Genomic DNA, 21,377 nt, shown 5'->3' with positions numbered 1-21,377 from the left:
GCTTTTGCAAATACTACCTGTGGAGTTTGCCAGATGTTTGAAGTTATGAAATTATACTACTCTGCAGTTTTGCAGTAGAGGTTAATTCCTCACTGCACCCCTTGAGTGACAGTCAAAATTGGGTTTTGTGTCCCCCTGAACAGCATGAGGACCTGGTAGAGAGAGGCGTGTGAGGTGGAACCAATTCTGTTTATAATTTTTAGGACTGATTTTGAAAGTTTGACTTAAAAAAATAGATCTTAATCTGATATAAAAAATCTGGTAATTACATTTAAAATCCCTGTATACCTTTGCACACACAGACTGTATTTAAACATTCATTCCAATAATAATTATTATAATACTTCACATGATTGGAGAGTTATGAGACTATGAGGCCCAGGTGTTATGTATGCTAAGTTTCGTATTCATTATGTCATTCCACAGCCTTGCAAAATCATCTATTAGATTGTCTAAAAAATGGATGTCATAAGTTTACACAAAGTAAATGATGGTCAAGTAACAAGCTACTCGTGGTGTCGGTCTGGCACGTCCATTGTTCCTTAGTCATTTATTCCTTCCCAGTGCCTAACTCACCGCCTGCAGTCTGCACCACCCCATCTCTATCTTTACCTGAGAACCACACGAGAAATGGGCAGGGCTGGGCCTTAGTGGAGAGAGCAAGGTTTGAATCTTGGTTCTAATACTTCCATGTCACTTTGGGCAAGTTACTTGGTGACTCTGTGGCTCAGTTTCTCCATCTGTACAATGAAGATAAGAGTATCTACTTTATGCATTTGTGGTGTCAGCTAAAGAATTCTATGACATGAAGCTAAGAAGTGTGTAAGCACTCACTTGCTGTGGCAGGGTTGATCCAGCCTTGAGGTGACAGCACCAAACCTGTCCCCAGAGATAGTTACAGAAGAGATCTCAGTGATCAGCCATCTCCCTCCATCCTTTTACATTTGGGAAACCCGGAGGCTCCAGAGAGGAAGTGACTCTCAAAAATTACATTGCTTGTCAGCAGCAGAATCTTTCTAATGATTATCTAAAGTGATCTGCTTGGTTCCTGTTTGCGTTCCTCTAAAGCAAAGACTGTAGTGGCTTTATAAGCGACTAAGAGCAGTGCTCTATTTCTGTACTCTTGCTCCCAGAGTTCCCTTATTTAGTCTTTGCTCTAATACACAGCTCAGGGGTTACTGGACTCCCTTGCATTGTCCCAGCACTGGGATTGACTGTGTGTTTAATCCCCACTGACAACCAGGCACTGTGCCCTCAGTACATTCTAACAAATGCCCTGTGAGAGAAACCAACATTTAGTCATTTTGCAGATGTGGAAACAGAGGCAGAAATAAGAAGCTGTGCCCAAGGTCACCCAGATACGAAATGAGGAGAACTTAGAAAAATTGCATCGTGATCGAAAGCTCTGACCTTGGCAAGTTTCTTAGCCCATTTGTCTCCTTGCTTTCTGTAAAATGGAGTAATAAGAGTATCTGCCCTAAAAGGAGGTGTAAGGATTATTAATGCCTGTAAAGTGCTTGGAAGAATGCCTGGCACATAGTATGAGCTTGATAAATGTCAGCCTTAAACACAACAAACGAGACCAAACTGCTTCTAAAGCTTGTATCCTTTCTGCAACTCCCTGACGCCTCACAAGGAATCAGGGAATTGAATTCATACTTAGAAACTCGGAGCAAGATTAAAGATTGCAAGGTGTTGGAAAGTGTGGCCTAGTTAGAAAGCACACTCACTCACATACACACACACATAGCTACTTTTAATAGCTGGTAAGAGCCAGAGAAAATCCAATTACAGATGAGTCAATCGATTACAAAGAAAGAGGGCAGAATAAAGGAAAGAATGTTGGAGAGACACAGAACCAAATTACAACCGGATAATAGAATTAAGGGTCTGTCGAACAAACTGGGAGAAATAACAAAGGGATACAGGCTGGAGACGCTTTCACAGCTTTGTAATGATTTGATTCTTTCTGAGCCCCTAGACTCCAAAGAGCGGTTATAGGGCCAACGCCCCAAACAAGTGGGTGGATCAGAAAGAGCCGGAATTGTGTTTGGCAAGTCATATTTTGTGAAGAAATGAACCACGTGTGGCCTGGGGAAGAAGAGGATTGTGTTTGGGTTAAACAGATGCTCCTAGTTAAGGGTGAGAGTCGCGGGCCAGATACAAGGCGACTTTGATTAGCAAAGGTATAGCCTTGCTCCAAAATATTGTTTGCTAAGACATTCTTCCTTCGTTTTAAAAGAAACATCTCATTGTTAAATAGGATTACTCTCTTGCATATACCTAAGCCAAAGCAAAACACATGCTTTTAATTTTATTTTCCATTTTGGGGGGACAGCAAGGTGGGGCTGTTAATTTCAGCACCAACCTCTACAGCTGTGTCTATTATTGGTGGGCTCTAGAATAACATCCGTTTCTGTGTATTTATGGAAAGGCGTCCTTAACTAGGCCACATAAAGAGCGAGCGCATCTATAAATAAATTAAGGAGGCTGCAAGGCGCGGTTGGCTGCCCCTCTGCTACGGCCTCGCAGGCCCTGCCACGCAGCTGTCGTCTTTGTGCCCGGCTTTGCGCACTCCATTGTGGACGCGATTACCCCGGCCTGGGGCGGCGCGTGCGGGGGCGGGGCGCACCTTCCCCGCCGGCGGCTGCAGATTGGCTCCAGCGGCGAGGCTGGACTTCTTCGCGGCTCGGGCCGGCCTTGCTGGGCTGCGAGGTTCTGGCCTGTGACTTGGCCGGCGCAGGTGACCTGACGGCGGTCACTTCCTGGGAGCCAGCTGCACCCACCCGCGCTCAGGCTGAGTTGGGCTAACAGATGGTGGCGTTGGGGGTGGGCGTTGGGTGGGGCAGGGGGAGGACAGTACAAGACGACAAGAATAAGAAAATGACTGAATAGACAAGATTAAACAGGTCAAAGCTGGGGTAGGGAGGATAAGGATGAGGGAAACTGCTTCCAAAGCTTGAGAGCCCAATCCTTTCTTTCCGCCTTAGGATGGGTGCCCCTCCTGGGCTCCTCCTCTGGGACAGGCATGAAGGATCTGAGTTCTACTTGCAGGTGGAGATTAAAAAGAATAAAGGCAGTCCTTTTCACTAGAGAAATGGAGCAAAGAGCTTCTATTTGCTTGGCAATCATTTCTGGGTTTTGTAGGAATCTTGTCTTGAAAAAAGGATCTCGTTGTGGTCCCTGGACCTGCTCCAACAGTATCTCCAGTTCAAAAAGCAGACTCAGGGCCCGCAGAGCCACCGAGTCAGAACCTGCTGTTTTCTAGGATCTCCTGGAGGTTCCTGGGTACACTCCATTTGAAAAAGCTCTGGTCAACAGCACTGATTCTTAACCCTTGCCGAAGTTATGGGTTGAATTGTGTTCTTCAAAATGATATTGAGGTCCTAATCCACAGAACCTGTGAATGTGACCTTATCTGAAAATAGGGTCTTTACAACTGATCAAGTTAAGATGAGGCCGTTAGAATGGATGGACCCAAATCCAACGTGACTGTGTTCATATAAAAAGAGGAAATTGAGACACAGAGACAGACATGAACACAAGGAGAATCTAATATGAAGATGAAGGCAGAGATCAGGGTAATGCATCTTCAAGACAAGGAGAGCCAAAGACTGATGGGAACCACCAGGTCCTAGGAGGGAGGCGTGGAACAGATTTTCCCTTATGGCCTTCAGAAGGAACCAACTCTATCTACACTTTGGTCTCCCACTTCTAGCTTCCAGAACCATAAGACAACGTATTTCTGTTGTTTCAACCACCTTGTTTGTGATACTTTGTTACAACAGCACTAGCAAACCAATACACCTGGGTACTCCTAAGACTAACCCAGGTTTCTGAGCTCCGTCTGAAATGTTTGCAATCAGAATACCCACGAGTGGGGCCAATGGAACTGCATTTTCTAAATATCCCCTGGGTGATTCTAAGGTAGTTGGGAGATTGGGAACTGGTGAGCCCATCTCCCTTCCTTTACAGTGTGGTGGAGAAGGAAGAGAGAGCTGAGGCAGATGATGAAAGATCTTCTCTTACTTCTTGCTGTGTGACCTTGGGTAAGTCATAGCCTCTCTGAGCCTACCCAGTGCTTGCTTCAGCCTTACAGTGTTCTCCCTAAATCCAGATGCTTGCATTCACCAGCTTCTTGGGAAACTTCTAGTGATGGGGACTCATCACCTGATGGGGCATTCCAATCTATCATGGAAATTTTGAACTGCTTAGAGAAATCTTTAAATAAAGTCAAAATCCGCTATGATTATCTCCATTATAAAGATGAGGAAACTGATGCCCTGAGAGATTAAGTAACTTGCCCAAGGCCATACAGTCAGTTTGGGGCCAACTGTGGATTGAATGCAGGCAGCTGCCACAATCTATCCTGCTGACCACTTGTAATACCCAGACTGACAAAAGTTTACAAAGGGCTATCACATTAGTGGCTCAAACAAGACTCCTGCCAGCTCTCAGAGACAGAGACCCAGCATCCATCTCTGACTCTCAAACCTGGATTGTGTGGGTGGCGGTATAAGGCTGGGGGAGGCATCCTGTGAACCATCTAGGCCCCTGGGCACGGAACTTGCCATGTGTGCAATCTAGAACCTGAATGAGTTAGATGGGGAGGCCAGGGTATGAATTTGATTCTTGTGTCAGGGCCTGCTCCTGACCCCAACTCCCTCAGTGACCTGGGGCAGCTTTGCCTTGCTCTGTGGTCCTCCGTGTTCACACCTGTGAGACGAGGCTAATAGAATCTACCTTTCCTACCTTGTAGCAGTCTTGAGGGGCTCCAGTGAGATCGCAGACAGGAATATGCCTTGTGAGTCACAAATATGATGGTTGCTACAGCTTTGCCTGAGAAGAGAACTTAGCTATTTCCATGAAAAGACCTCTCCTCACTAGGGCAACTCTGGCAATTGCTCCTCCTCACCAGCCATTTTATTTCTGCTCATTTTCTACCAAGCCATTTCCTTCCAAGCTTGGGCAGAAGTGGGGTTTGGAGAAGGGGATTAGTCAGGGGTGAGGTCTTATAGGAAGCAGTAAGTTCAATAATATACTGCCCCTCTTCCAGGATACACCCCTTGATAGGCTTGATCTCCCAAATCAAAGACAGCATGCCCCGCTCCCTTCCAATAGATTATACCTGAGCTACATTTTCTTTTTTCCTTTCTTTTTTTCTTTTTTTAAGTTCCAGGATACATGTGCAGGACATGTACGTTTGTTACATAGGTAAACATGTGCTATGGCGACTTGCTGCACGTATCAACGCATCACCTAGGTATTAAGCCCCACATGCATTAGCTATTTATCCTGATATTCTCCCTCCCCCCACACCCCCCAGAGGCCCCAGTGTTTGTTGTTCCCCTCTCTGTGTCCCTGTGTTCTCATTGTTCAGCTCCCACTTATAAGTGAGAACATGCGGTGTTTGGTTTTCTGTTCCTGCATTAGTTAGCTGAGGATAATGGCTTTCAGCTCCATGTCCCTGCAAAGGACATGATCTCATTCCTTTTTATGGATGCATGGTATTCCATGGTGCATATGTACCACATTTTCTTTTTTTTTTATTATTATACTCTTAAGTTCTAGGGTACATGTGCACAACGTGCAGGTTTGTTACATATGTATACATGTGCCGTGTTGGTTTGCTGCACCCAGTAACTCATCATTTACATTAGGTGTTTGAAATACCTGAGCTGCATTTTCTAAGGGTGGGTCTGTCTGTTCTTCCTTTCCCTTAGAAATCTAAATGCCCCTTCATCTCCTCCCCACCTCCATACACCTCCACTAATGGGCAGGACCTGGTTCACTCATCAGAGTCTAAAATTCCCAATAGTATTATGATTCCCAACCCCTATTTTCTCATTGACGTTTTTTATTCATTCATTCCTCCAATATTCCCTTGGCGTTTACTCTGTCCCAGATGCTGTGTGGGTACTAGGAATATCAAGTGGATTAAGATGAGCTCCTTGCTCTGGGAACTTACAAGCAATCTAATGTTAAAGCTGCGCATAATTCATATCGGCTCTCAAGGCTGTCTTTGCTTACAGGTGTCACAATAAACCTTCTCCTTTCCTTTGCAGTGTGGTGGAGAAGGAAGAGAGAGCTGAGGCAGACGATGTAAGATCTGCTGTTACTTCTTGCTGTGTGACCTTGGGTAAGTCATAGTCTCTCTGAGCCTACATATTTATCTCCAAAATTAGATCAGCAATAAAGATATGAGATTCAGTGAGAGTTTACTATGAGCCAGCCATTATTCTAAGTGCTTTACTTATGTCAACAGTTAACAACTTTAGGAGGTAAATGTTAATGCCTCTATTTTACAGATGAAGCAACTGAGACACAGAGAAGTTAATTAATTTATCAGGAATCACAAAACTAATTGCTTGCAGTACCAAGAGTCAAGCCTAGGCTATCTGGCTCCAGAACCCAGGTCCCTAACCCTTTGTATTAACCTGCTTCCGTAAGCTGCCCATTATTCCAATTTACCTTAGGGGGTCTGTGAACAGACATAACTACTCTAATGAATGCATGAAGAAGGCGGAGGAGGTAGAGGAGGAGGAGGAGCCAGAAAGAGAAGGAGAAACTATTCCTTCTTTGGTAAAGAAGTCTTAAATTTCTGATAGGGTCTTAACTTTTTCTCAACATTTTTTTTTTCTTATTTAGTTGCACATACAGCAGAAGTCTTCTATAATAGGGAAAAATAAGAGGGAGATGTAGAGGAAATAAAAAGGATGAAGTTTTTCCCATTTTAGGAACTTTGGGAAAAAAGCATTGAGTGTGCAGGTTGTGTACCAGACATCGTGCTGGATACTGTCGTATGAATAATCTATTATCTATCAATTAATTGAGTGATGATATAATCCTACACACTACAGAGGTATTAATATCCCAGTTTTACAGATGAGGACATGGAGGCCTAGAGAGTTGACATGCCTTAGTCAGAGATGGTTAGTGGCAGAGCCTGGATTTTACCCAAGGAAAGTCTGATTGCCAAGCCAATGTTCTTATATCTCTCTTAGTTCTTGGACAGACAGGAATTCGCAAATCTCCTGTGTAGTTGAAATTCAGTCTTCTCTCTCCTTTCTTCCTTCATTTATTAGTAATTTTCAGAGCAATTTCTATGTACTATTAATCCATGGATAATTCAACAAAAGCAATTCCACAATCCCAGCTTTTAGGGAGTTGTAGTTGTGTGTGTGTATATATATATATGAAGTTGTTTATATAAATATATTTTATACGTGTGTGTATATATATATATTTTTCTTGTATGAAGGCTTGATAACTCCTATATGGGTTAAGCTATTGATCCGAAGGAGCCAAAGAAGGCTCTAATCTTGGGTCGAATACTAAATTTTATGTGATGCTACCAAGCCATATCTTTTTATATATACTTTTTTTTTTTAGAGGTGTTTTAGTTTCACAGCAAATTTGAGAGGAAGGTACAGATATTTCCCATATCTCTCCTACCCCCACAAACCACAGCTTCCTCAATTATTAACATCCCTCACCAGAGTGATACATTTGCTACAATTGATGCACCTACATTGATGTATCATAATCAACTAAAGTCCATAGTTTACATTAGGGTTTGTTCATATTTTGGCTTTTTTTATCAATAGTTTCTGGGGATCAGGAGGTGTTTGGTTGCATGGGTAAGTTATTTAGGTGTGATTTCTGAGATTTTGGTGCACCCATCACCCAAGCAGTGTACGCTGCAACCAATGTGCAGTCTTTTGTTCCTCAACCCCCTCCTACCCTTCCCCGCAAGTCCCCAGAATCCATTATATTATTCTTGTGCCTTTGCATCCTCATAGCTTAGGGAGCTATAGTTTTCAATTATTATATAATTTTATCTTCTGTAAGATACAAGATTTACCCAGGGAATCCCTACTTCAATTAAGAACTCTGGTGCCCGAAGGAGAGGCTTATCCTATTTTTCTCCACCTCACTTCCGGTTTGTTAGAATCTGGATTTGAGTGCCGCTTCCTGTGCCAAGCCGGCTTGATTTGTACAACCCAAAGGTCAGGGCAGCAAAGCCAGGGGAGCTGTTTCTTTCTAACTTCAAGATCTCATGGGAATAGGTACATTAAAAACAGAGTTATTCCCAGTTCTCTTTGTTGCTTAAACAGATTGGCTTTTCACTAGTATGTTCTGTGCTAATAGTTCTAAGATATCACAGGTAACAAAATCATAATTAAAATGATGTGTGTGAAGATAATGTTGGTGAAAAAATGCACATAAAGCTATACAGTGCGAGAATGACCAAAATCAAAGGCATTTTTTTTCCCTTTTGCAAGGGAGACATGTATAAATTCAACTAAACTCAAGTAAACATGCTAATAGAAAGCCTAACGCCCAAGATATGCACACTTCCATAAAAAGGAGCAGGTTAAGGGGAAATGGTACCTATTTAATCCTTATATTGTGCCAGGCAGTTAGACTCTTTCACTGGGCTATCTCCTTTAATCCTCCCAACAACCCTGAAATGAATGTATTGTTATAAAGTAGGGATGGAATTATTTGAGATGATGCAAATAAGATACCAAGTCGAATGCCCAGAACATAGTAATTGTTCAAGAATATGTTGCTTAATGTCCACAGAGATTCAATGACTTGCCTATGATCACACATCTAAGGAGAGGCAGAACAGGGATCCCATGCAGACAGATTTGGGCCCAAGATCACTCATACACTCATGGTGCTACCAAGTCACATTTTTTTGTGGGAAAGACAAAAGACAACCTTTGATTTATTATTATTATTTTATAAATGATCTGGAATTCAAATTCCCCAGGGCCAGTCTTGTTTCTGGCCTTTTTTGTTAGTTTTTCCCTTATTCTCTAGTTATCCATTCTAATTAATAGGAGACTACCATCTAGTCCCCTTTTTCGCCCCTTGCCCAGCTCAAAGTCTGAAAGGAAACATGAGAACTCAGAAGACACTGGAAGACATCACTATTACGGGCCTTTCCCAAGCCCCATACTAGTGAGTCCTTCTCTCCGTTGTGACTCACACCCCATCACCCTCCCTCCTCCCAGGGCAAACAGCGTTATGACTCACTGTGGCTTCTGACAGCCTTAAAAGAACCATGAACTTGAGCCCAACCCTTGAAGGTCAAGGAGTACTATCATTCTTTAAGCCACACCATTGTGCACATGCTTTTTCCTTTAGCCAAGGGGAACTCCATGCCTCTGTGGGTTTTTCCCTTTAGACTAATATCTTTCTTCTTGGTTCCACCCTGAGAGGACTGTCAGTCAAGGGGGGTGTTTCTGGGTTTGAGGTCAGCTTACAAAAGCTCCAGGGCAGAGACCTTAGGTGAATTCTGGGGATTTACAAAAGAATCAGAGACTGGGGAAGCCAAGCCTTCTGTCAAGTGAAGCTTATCAGGAATAATTCTAGTAAAAGCAGGGACCCCTCAGTGCTGTGTCATTATGGGCCTCTGGGCCTGTGGCTTCATGGGCAGGAGATAATTAGCAGACAGCTCATCCTGGAGGAAAGCAGAGAATGAGCCTTGGAACTAGTTCCCCTGCCTCCAGTTTGGCTTCTGTCCAGCTTGCCCCATCATGTCATGCTTACACTAAAGATCTTTAATGCTTCCCTTTCATCTCTATTTAACAAGGGGAAGAATATTTTTATAGCGTAAATGGAAAGGAAACAAGAAACACCTCTTCTACTATGCCTCCCTGCTTTACCTGACAACTGCTCCTGGTTCTCCAAGGCTCAGCTCTGCTGTTGCCTCTTCTGATTTGCCAAGTGGGGCTAGTTGCTGTAGCAGGGTGGTTGAGAAACTTATCTGTGTCTCATTTGATGCCATAGAGTTACTGGAAATGAAGGAAAGGCGTTCCTTCCTCTCCTAGCAAAGTTAACAAGTCTGTGTTACTAAGATCTGAATTTTCTTTACTCTTCATGAAAGCAGTTAATAGCCTTTTTGAGTTTCAAGGATGGGGTGGAAAAAAAAGAAAGAAACAGACAAGCCTCTCCCCAACTCAGTTCTAATCCCACAACATTTTTCTTTTTTGCCTGAAGGTACAGACCCATTGAGGTATAGTCTAAAGTAGAGAGGGACTTTTTCAAGATTTGAAGACAGTGGAGGCATAATCAGTGAGTTGGTTAGGTCTTCAGGGACTGGGTCAAGGGCATGGTTGTGGGAGTGTTCAGTGAATTGCTCCAGCTGGAAGATGGGTTCCTAGAAGGAGGTGCCTTCATGGGGGCCTGGGAGGGCTGAGTACTGAGTGTGGTGGCCTCAGGAACCCTGTGGCTGAGCTGGTACAGAGGGAGGGGGGCTGCTAGCATCATCACTCATTTTTTGGTGGTCTATGCCAACTGAGTAAGGACTTACATATAGCAGCAGCACTAGGGATGGGAAATGAATGCTGAGGCTGTTGTTTCCTTACTATCCCACTCTCTGTTTACCATTTTCCTGAAGCTGGTAAACTCTGGCATACTTACATGACCCAAATGAAAGAGACAGATTCCAAAAAGATTTAAAAAAAGATTGAAATTTTCTTGGAGTACCTTTGCATAGCAAAGAAGCCTTGTGAACAAAGAAAGCAGATCACTAGCCTAGGACATAAGTCAGCTGGAATGAGAAAGGTTTCAACCCAATAAGCATATGCCATTGGCCCTCTGTATCTGTGGGTTCCGCATTTGTGGATTCAACCTACCATGAATCAAAAATTTTTGAAAAAATAAAGGATGGTTGTGTCTGTACAAACTTTTTTCCTTGACATTATTTCCTAAACAATGCAATATAATAACTATTTACATAGAATTTACATTGTCTTAAGTAATGTAAGTAAACTAGTGACTATTTAAAATATATAGGAGAATGCATAGGTTATGTGCAAATACGATGCCATTTTGTATAAGGAACTTCAGCATCTGTGAATTTTGGTATCCACTGGGGATCCTGGAACCAGTCCCCCACAGATACTGAGGGGTGACTCTATAGAGTACACTGGCTCTAGGGTAGGAGCCAGGATATCATGATGGACAAGTCATAGACCCCTCTTGGTGCTGCTCCTTGGCAGCCTATCAGGTAGACCAGACAGCTGCATTATCAGGACTGCAATATAATTTGTGATACATTGAGGTAGAGGGAAGCACTCGGGGGAGGGGAACTTAGCCTGGATTGAGAGAGGAAGAGAGGGCTTCCTGGAGTAGATGGCACTTGAATTAATCTTTGAAGGTTAATATAAACTAAGTTTATGATAAAAAAAATAGTAAGGGTATTTCAAACACCAGGAAGTTAGTCAGGGATAGATAGAAAGGTATATGAGCTATCCTGGGGAATGGGGGAACTGACGTGTAGTTGGATGTTACTGGAAAGTGAAATGTGTGACTTTAATGGTGAGATAAATGATTAGAGAGTTTGATAGGGCCAGAGCCAGATAACTCTGGACCTGATCTCAAAGATGATAGGCAGAGATTAGAAGGTTTTAAGCAGGTCAAATTTCTGCTTTAGAAAGATATATTAGTTAAGGCAAAGGTAGGTGTTCCAACAGAGAAATTCTGAAACCTCAGTGATTAAATGCTGTGCAAGATTATTTTTCAGTGACATGTATTTCAATTGGTAAGAGCAAGGGGTCTGTTCAAGGAAGGTATTCAGAGTCGCAGGTGGACATAGGCTCTGCCACTTTCTAGTCATGACTTCCAAACTCTGGCCATTGACATCAAGCCAGCAGATGAGGCAAGGAAACTGAGAAGGCTTGTGCAGAAAGTATTTAAGGATTAGATCAGGGAATGAGTACATCACTTCCATCTACATTCCACTGTCCAGAGCTGAGTCAACACAGTCACACTGCCAATGTTAACAGCAAGGGAGCCTGGGAAATGGAGCTGTACAGGAAGAAACATCTACCCTTCATAGTTCTTAGTTGGGACAGACCTCTGTAACAAAAAAATAGATTAACAAGAGAAAGGGGCTCAGGAGTTTATTAACATGTATATTTCAAGTATACATCAGATATATGCAAGGGTAAGTGAATAAATCTCACAGAAGTGGCTTTGAATTCAGGTTTAAATACCATGTCTGTTGAAATGGAAAAAGGGTGTGGGGAAGGCTGGTTATGGAGAAATACCCAGGAAAAGCTCAGTAAACAGGGTAAGGTTTGTTATGCAGATTAAGTCAGTGCCTTCTCCATTGATAAGAGTCTTTAGAGATGTAGTCATCCTTTTCTTCCTGGTACAAAGAAGGAGACACTCTTCTATGATTAGAATGTATCTCCCAAAGCATATGGGTTGAAAACTTAATTCCCAATGCAACACTGTTGAGAGGTAGGACCTTTAAGATGTTTTTAGGCCATGCGAATGAGTTTAGCCCCCTCTCTTGTTCCTTTGCTATGTACTGATGATGCCCTCTGCCATGCAATGATGCAACAAGAAGACTTCCTAGACTTCAGAACCATAAGCCAAATACATTTCTGTCCATTATAAATTACCTAATCTGTGGTATGCTGTTACAGCAGCATAAAACCAACTAAGATTCTTGCATATGGAGATTTTTTTATAGATGCAAATTTTCCCTGCAAAAGGGTAACGTCTACTCTCTTTTCAGAGATTCTCTTGTGTCTGCAGGGTTCCAAAATAATTGGTTCAAGATAATACTATACCAAAGAGGCATGTTTTGAGGTGGCATATTTTGGTCTCCTGCCTAGCCAAGATGTTGCTTTGAAGGAAAGAAAAACCAGTTTGGTGAATGGCTAGTTCATCTCTGCTCAAAAATGGTACTTTGCCTCAATAAAAATTAGATTGAAAAGACGCAAGATAAAAGGACTGTAGCAGTAGTCCATGCTAGAGGTGATGGTAGCCTAAAAGTGGTGGAAAGAGAGATTAGAGAAATAATATAAGAATGATTACAGAGACAGAATTGGCAGACTTGACGTATGGATGGGTGAGGAAGTATGATGGGAAGGAGAGAGATGACCCTGAGGTTTCTGGCTTGGTGGATGATGCATCCAAGAGAGATCAGAAATTACAAAAGTAGGAACAAATTTGGGAGGAGTAAAATTGGCAGAGATGATAAACGTGGTTTGGGGCATGTTGAGTTTATACTGTTCATGGGACAAGTGGCCATATGAGTGACAGGCTGGGTTCGGAGATATGACCAGATTAGAGAGAGGGCTGAGTAAGGAAGATTAACATTTAAAAAGCCAAATAAATATTCCTTCTTTCATTAAGGAGGAAAAGGGAAAAAAAGAGATCTCGAAAAGGGAGAAGAAAAGGTAACTCTCCATAGGATATAAGCCATAGACATATTCTGGAGAATTTTTGATGTTTTTCTCCTGTAGAGTATCTTGGCTGTACAGTGCATGTATTATACTTACCAAATGCCAGGAACCATGCTGGGTGCTGGGAGAGCACCTCTCTACTCTGAAGGAACTTGAAGTTTAGTGGGGAAAATGCTTGGGTATATCATGAATGGAGCTCATGGCCAGCAAGATTTCCTGTTCAAGATGGATTGTGGGTCACCAGGAGGAACATTTCCTTCTACGTGCCTGGAATTCCACCATTGCAAGTTAACTATTTTTGGCTACACTCTTTACCTTTTATTTTGGGAAGTAACACATTGTAAGAGAAAGAAGACAGTCCTTACGGATAAGCAGTGGAAGGTGACATCTAGCAGTTGACAGACCTTGAGCTGATAACTTAAATTCCTTGAGCTTCATTTCATTATTCATTATATGGGAAGAACCAACTCTGCACAACTCAGCACAACCAACCCTGATTGTGCTGAGGGTTATTGGCAACCATGAATGAGAAATTCTTGATATTAAATATACAGTGCTCCATAACAAGAATATTATAATATAAAGATGATGATGATAGCAGCTAACAAGTAGTATCTTCCTATGTGCCAGGATTACTCTAAATGCTTTACTAATATTATCTCCATTAATCCTTATAACAACCCTACAAGATAGAATTATTATTACCTATTCCCTTTTAACCAGTAAGAACACTGAGGCACAAGAGGCCTCAGGTTTAAAGAGTAATGAATTCTGGCCGGGCACAGTGGCATGCCTGTAGTCCCAGCTCTTTGGGAGGCCGAGGCAGGTTGAGGTCAGGAGTTCGAGACCAGCCTGGCCAACATGGTGAAACCCTGACTCCACTAAAAATACAAAAATTAGCTGGGCGTGGTGGTGCGTGCCTGTAGTCCCAGCTACTTGGGAGACTGAGACACAAGAATCGCTTGAACCCGGGTGGTGGAGGTTACAGTAAGCCAAGATTGTGCCACTGCACTCCAGCCTGGGGTAACACAGCGAGACTCTGTCTCAATTAAAAAAATAAAATAAAAAAAGAAGAAGATATAATGAATTCTGGATGGGCCACACTAGAACCAGTTCTGAACACATCCCTGAGAAGGAACAACTCTAGGACATGGAGGACTGGGTGGGTAGGCACTTAATGCCTGTTGAAAAGAAACTTGGAAATGGCCCAGGGTGTTGAAGTGTGTGCAAACCCACCATGGGAGAAAAATGGGAGACAAATGCTACTATCAGTATTTCATTCAGGACTGCACAGATGCCAAGTGGTTCATGCATTCATTCAGTTATTCAGTGTTCTTTTATTGAACTAACTCTGTGCCAGACCATGGGCTAGGCTCAAAAACACTGCTCCCTTCCTTCCTGGTTCCTAGAAACTCCTGGTTCATTCTGAAAAGGGCTGAGTAATAAGTGATAGATAGGCAAAAATCAAAAAGAACTTCCTGTTACATTTCATTCATTCTAAAATATGCATAGTTTTGTGTCTACCTGACATTGACTTTCTTTCTCCTGGGGAGTTACTCCTCAACTGTAGTGTACAGCATTCATAGAATTGGCCTGTGACCCAACTCTGGTGCTCAGGCATTCTCTCTCTACAATTTGTTTTGAATGGAGTGACAAATGGCTGAAACAGCTTCATCCAGACACCAGCACCCTGAAGAGACTTGATTGCTAGAACCTAGAGCCCTCGAGTTGCCCAACTTCCTTCTTTCATAGCCATGTGCCTTCATTTGTCCTTTATATACACACACACATTTATTTTTATTTTAAATTTTGTCATTGTTTAATAATATAAGATACAATACTATATATATATAATTATATCTTATATAAATATAATATTTATATAATATAAATTATTCCCTGATTGGCTAGTTTTTTATGTTATTTGCAACCAAATAAATTTAACTAGCATGTGTCATTTTCTGGTACCTTTCTACCTTGGGTTTTCCACCTGCAAAATGGGGATAGTAAAACTTGTTACTTACCCTCAGGCGGCTGTGCAGATTAAAGGTGTATGTCAGTAAAATGTTTTCAGATGCTTGCATGAAAGTTGCTGGAGAACTACAAAGTCTCTTCAATTTTAGCAGTACTTTCAAAGGACTTTCTTTATATACCATAAAGCAGCTTTTATCTTGGGAGGGTGTGCTCCTCACATTACTGTCTCTGTAAACAGTTCAAGGGTTGCTCTGTGCATGATCCTTTTTCCAAAGCTGCCATTCAAGATGAAAGCTCAGCTCTATTTAGCCTGAGAAGTTTCTGTGTGACACACAGAGGGCTTGTGTTTATTATTGCCATATATATTACTTAATGGTAAGGAAGTTTGTTCAAATCCTCGGATTGTCAATTCGTTAGTGTTTTAGGGTTAATACATTCTTAACTCAAAAATAAAATGTAAAAACTCTACCAATTTTGGAGCAGAAAGTGTGGCATCTTATTAGAGTGCTCAACAATTATGAAAGTAGGTGCCATAGTAAAAACTATAACACCTTACAGATTATAAGGCGTTTTATGATTTTTAAAACACATACTTTGGACTAGTCTAGATACTAGAGTATGTGGCAGATACCAACTATCCCTAAGACTCCTGAGTTATTATTGCTAAATAAACCATTTGTATAATATGCAAACATGATGACAGTAATGCATGCTCATCAAAGAAAATTTGGAAATGCAGAAATGTAGAGAGATAAAAATATATCAATATTTTAATAAGCTTGCTCTTGTAAAACAGCCATTCATCACATTTTCATTCATATCATTTTTCTTTTGGTCATAATTATTTTATAACAATTTCACATTAGTTGACATATTTTACGCTGTTTTTTTCTTTTTATATTACATCATAACTCTATCAATTATCTATTGCCACCTATTAAAACAATGACCATTTATGATTGCAAATGAGTTCAGGGGTTAGCTGGAAGGTTCCATAGTCACTCTAGTTTCAGCGGGGCTTGCTAATGGGTCTGCAACCGTGGCCGGGTTCTCTCACTTGCTGGTGGGTTCACAGCACTCCTATCCTTGGTCTCTCATTCCCTAAGAGGCCAGCCTGGGGGTGTGTACATAGCAGTGGCAAGATTCTGGGAGAGAAGACAGAACCATAAGATGCTGAGGTCCAGAGCTGGCAAAGTGTCACTGCCACACTTTGCCAATGCAAGTGACAAGGCCAGCCTGGATTCCAGTGTGGGGAAGTAGACACCACCTCTGGATGGGGTGGGACTCCCCAGTCATTTGCAAAGGTCACAGAAAGAAGGAGGAATGAAGAGTGGCAGCTGCTTTTTGCAGTTGATATAGCAAAATAACATAAGCACACTTCTACATGATTTCGTGGACATTTGTGATGATTTTATATGACAAATGAGTGTATTAAACTGAGTGACACCCTCATAGATAATTTTAAACATTTCCAAAGCTTTGTTGGAAAAATTTTATATTTGGGGTAATTAAAAAATCTAAATCTAGAATCACGTAAGTTAATATATTGTCTTAAAGTTTATAAATATTTTTGTTGTTTTTCCTTCATACTTCCAAAGAACTTTTCAAAAGGCTGTTACCAATTTAAATTCATATTGGAAGTATATGAGTGTTTATGTCACTACCCGGCTATGAATACTGAATACTTAAAAAGATAAATCTCTGTTGAAACAAATAAGGAACCTTCCCACCTTCAGCATTTTGTTGATGTAATTGGCACTTATTTAATTGCTAGTAAAGGAAGAAAGGAAGGGAGCTAGAGAGAAACAGAAACAGAGAGTTCTGCAATCAAACAAGGTTAGGAAATACTGTGGCAGTTTGGTTCCTATATTAGCTATTCACAATGTATGTTAGCACTGGACACGCTCTGAAGAGTCTTGTGGTAAAGAATCATATTCCACTTTATTTGCATCAGTGTTGCCCTAATTAATATCATCACAGAACTCTTATTTTTTCTATCAATTAATACCTTAGAACAACTGTTCTGAGTGGAACATTCTTGAGGAAATGGTGCCCTAGTAAAATATAGTCATTTTTCCTGATGGTGGGAATTTCAGACACCCTGGTAAGGTGGGAGGGATACGAGACACAGCTGGGGCTTTTGATCATTCCTAAGATCATACTGACCTTCACAAAAAAGAAATGTAACCTGTCAATGAAAATATTCAACTTCTCTTTCCTCCTAGCCATTCTCTTTGTAGTGATAACCCCAAGAGCTTTTAGTCTTTGAAGGGATGTGTTCTTCCCTGAAAATAGCCTGTTGGCATTTTTACTCCTGTTCGAATCTCTGCTGTAAAACCGATCTGAATGGTGGCCCCCATTGTCTAAGGGGCTGGCCCTTTCCTAGGACTCTGCAGCTCCAAGTGCAATCTGTGGACCAGCAGTGTCAGCCTCATCTGGGAGCTTGTTAGAGGGCAGAGTCTCAGGCCTCACTCAGACCTATTGAATCAGGGTCTGCCTTTTAACAGGGAAATGTCCTGGTGATTACCATGCACATTAAAAAGCACCACCACTCCAGGGGCCATCGAAGCCATCTAAACGACTTACCTCTTCCTCTTGACCATTGCTTTCTTCTTGTTCTCCCTCAATTCATTTCAGCTGCCACCACCACATACAGCAAAAAGTTACCTGGGCATATACTCCTCTCCCTCCTTTCAAAGTCTGGCCCAAGCAAGGTTATAGGCCCATTCTCCTGGTTCCTTTAGGCATACACTTACTGTATAAAATAACAACCATCAACACCAATGCAGAGGCAAAACACAGGGGAAAAATAAAAGGAAGGATGAAATAAAGTCTAGGAGGCATAGATTCTTGCTCCTGCCACAACCCTTGTCCCTGTCTTGGGTCCAGATTCACAAGCCAAGTCTTGATCTATTTCTAACTCTGTCTTAGGAGACTTGCCCTCTACCCCCAGATGCGTGGTGCACTGGCCCAGGGCCCTTTTATAGCCACTTCTCTTGCCTTGGCTTTATAGCCCTGCTGCTTCCTGGAGGGGGGTTCTTACAATTCATACACCACACCTCCAACTTTCTGCTCACTCCTAACCCCTGCAAATAGGGCTGAGATCATCTTGATTATTCTAGTCAAGAAACAGAGAGGCTGGGCATGGTGGCTCATATCTGTAATCCCAGTACTTTGGGAGGCTGAGACAGGAGGATCTCTTGAGACAAGGAGTTTGAGACCAGCTTGGGCAACAAGACCACCTCTCTGTAAAAAGTGAAAAACAATTAGCCAGGCATGGTGGCAAATGCCTGTAGTCCCAGCTACTTGGGAGGCTAAGGCAGGAGGGTTGCTTCAGCCTAGGAGTTAGAGGCTACAGTGAGCCATGATGGTACCACCGCACTCCAGCTTGGGTGGCAGAGCAAGACCCTGTCTCAAAAAAAATTTAATTGCTTAAAATAATTAAAAAAAGAAAAAGAAAAACAAACAGAGAGATGAGTCTCTTCCAGGATGGGAGACTGTCCTAGAAACTGGAGGCTCCATCTACTTTCTGATGTCTTGTTACTTTCCCTGATGACTGATAGCAGGCATTGATACCCCAACTCTGCTCCCTTGAAAGAGATCCTGCCTCAACCTAACTGACCGGGCAGTGACTTAACTGTGGCAGGCCTCCCAGGCACTATATTCAAGAATCATATGCATCTGCAACATGGGGATCATTTCTTAAAAGCTGTGGGGCTAAGAGTCATCAGCATGAGGATAAAGACTACTTGGGCGATGGGAAGTGAGAATGGCAGGGGATGGAAGCCACTTGGAGTTATAAAGCACAGAGTAATGGCTTTTAATTAAATTCTCTCACCAGGAAGGCACTATCCAGGAGGATTTAAAAGCATGAATCAGAAAGAAATTTCCTTCTTGTGCTACTTACTAGCTGTGTGACCTTGGACAAGTTGCTGAACCTTTTTGCATCACAATTTTTTCATCTGTGAAAGGAGCATAAGGTTAATTCCTTTCTCTTAGAGCCATGGCTAACTGCAAAATTTGCAGGGCCTAGTGCTCGGTGAAACTGTGGAACCCTTCCTTCAAAAGTTATTAAGAATTTCAAGACGGCCTTTCTGAGCCCAGGGCCCCATGCAACCCCAGAGATTGCATGCCTGTGAAGCTGTCCCTCTTCAGAGCTGTTAAGATCATTCCTGTGTCTAGGACAAGGTAGGAAGTCAATAAATTCCACTTAAGAATGAAGCCTTGAGAGGTATATATTAATAGTCCTGTATAAATGAACTGAAGATCGAGAAAGTAAAGCAACTTACCCAACAAGGTCAGACGGCTAAGTGACTGAGCCATGCCTCTGCCTGGTTCTGTGTGGAAAACCCATAAGCAGAAATTTCTATAATAAGTAGCACAAGTGAGAGCAAATGATCTTCATTTCTACCCCAATGCAGGTGGAGGAAGGGGCCCTGGGATACATCCACTCTCCTCTGTGTCAAGGAGACAAGAAAGAGGGAATTGCATATCTTATTCTGGGGACATTTGACAAAATCAAAAGGAGGGCTGAGGAAATTCGACTCAGGGCTGGCCTATTTGTGAGATTCTAGCAAAGTATTCAGCTTATTTTGATCAGAACCTTAAAACTGAGCCTCAGGCCTGTAGTTTTCTCAATCCTTGAATGACTCCATCCTAAGTGGAGTACCCAGGTTTCTTGCCCCACCCCAAGCATCTGGCAAGAATCCTTCCTTTTTTTGGGCTGCAGTGTTTCTGGGCCTCCAAGAAGTGAAAAGCAATCTGAAAAACCGCATGAAGCTCAGGGTCTCAGAAATCTGGCTAATTAGCCTTGTTGAGAATAAAAGCGTTTCCAAAGAGAAACCCTAAAGAAGCCATGTGCAATGAGACAGCATCTGGGGAAGTGTCTAGCACAGTTCCCTTCCATGTGGACAGCGTGCACTCAGCACTCATACTGTTGGCTCTGGTCTAGATACTGTGTTAGCCACCTTACACATTAGCTTTTATAATTCTCCCAGCATCCCTTGGAGGCAGGCATGACTATTCCCACCTTACAGATGAGGAAACCATAGGTCAGAGAGTATAATCATTTGTCTTCAATCACTCAAGCTAGAAAAAGGTGGAGTCAAGTTTTGAATCCAGCTTTCTCTGGTGATGCCATGCCATGCCATCCCGTCCCCATCCCCATCCCCATCCCCATCCCCATCCCCATCCCTATCCCTATCCCCATCCCCACTCCCATCCCCATCCCCACCCTATGCTATCCCTATCCCTATCCCCTCCCATCCTAGCTTTTAACTACTTGCTATGGTCTGAATATATTCATGTGTTGGAAACCTAACCCTGATTGACACAGTGCTGGGAGGTGGTGCCTAATAAGAAGTGATTAGGTCATGAGGGCTCTGCTGCATAAATGGATTAATGTTATAACGGGAGTGGGTTAGTTATCTTGCGAGTGGGTTTGTTATAAAAGCAAGTTTGCTCTTGCACATACACTCTTGCTCTTCTGCCTTCTGCCATAGGGTGAAGCAGCAAGAAGTCCCTTGCTACATGAGGCTCCTCAACTGTAGACTCCCCAGCCTCCAGAACTGTGAGAAATAATTTTATTTTTGTTATAAACTACCCAGTCTGTAGTATTCTGCTATGGCAACGTAAAACAGACTAAGGCACCACTGTAGAGTGAGATTTTACAACTGTGATGGTTAATTTTATGTATCAACTTGATTGGGCCATGGGATGCCCAGATATTTGGTCAACAATTATTCTGGGTGTTTCTGTCCTGATAATTTTGGATGATATTAACATTTGAGTCAGTTGACTGAGTAAAGCAGATTATCTTCCCAGTGTGGGTAGGCCTCATCCAGTTAGTTGAGCACCTGAAAGGAACAAAAAGACTGACCTTTCCTCCAAGTAAATGACAAATTTTTCTGCCTTTAAATTTAAACTGAAACATTGACTCTTCCTGAATTTTGAGCCGGCTGGCCTTTGAACTAGAACTCCCCTTCGGCTCTCCTGAGTCTCTAGCTTTCTGACTCACCCGACTCAACCTGGAGATCTTGGGACTTTCCAGCCTCCACGATCATGTGAACCAATTCTTCAGACATCTTTTTTTATCTAACTATAAATGTAGATATGTATATGCATATATATAAATGGGGAAAATCATAATATTTAATCGTCCAGTGGATTAAATGAGATAGTGGTTAT

General features: G+C 42.3%; 1 long non-coding RNA gene across 4 annotated transcripts in view; it reads left to right on the top strand.

Annotated features, from left to right (window-relative positions):
- Positions 1-1,134: 1,134 nt before the first annotated feature.
- LOC107974202 (uncharacterized) overlaps positions 1,135-21,377 on the top strand; it is a 386,436-nt gene continuing 366,193 nt past the window's right edge. For 3 of the 4 annotated variants that reach the window (XR_008547453.2, XR_008547454.2, XR_008547455.2), the window contains exons 1-2: positions 1,135-4,049; positions 6,066-6,139. This is a non-coding gene — a long non-coding RNA (uncharacterized LOC107974202). Of the gene's footprint in view, positions 4,050-6,065; positions 6,140-20,692; positions 20,761-21,377 lie in introns of all 4 variants that reach the window. The other variant, XR_010156481.1, reaches the window with a different exon arrangement.

This window comes from Pan troglodytes, chromosome 3 (assembly GCF_028858775.2).
Source record: "Pan troglodytes isolate AG18354 chromosome 3, NHGRI_mPanTro3-v2.0_pri, whole genome shotgun sequence".
NCBI classification, from domain to species: Eukaryota; Metazoa; Chordata; class Mammalia; order Primates; family Hominidae; genus Pan; species Pan troglodytes.
The sequence above is the reverse complement of the archived record's forward strand: the minus strand, read 5'-3'. Positions and strand labels throughout refer to the sequence as shown.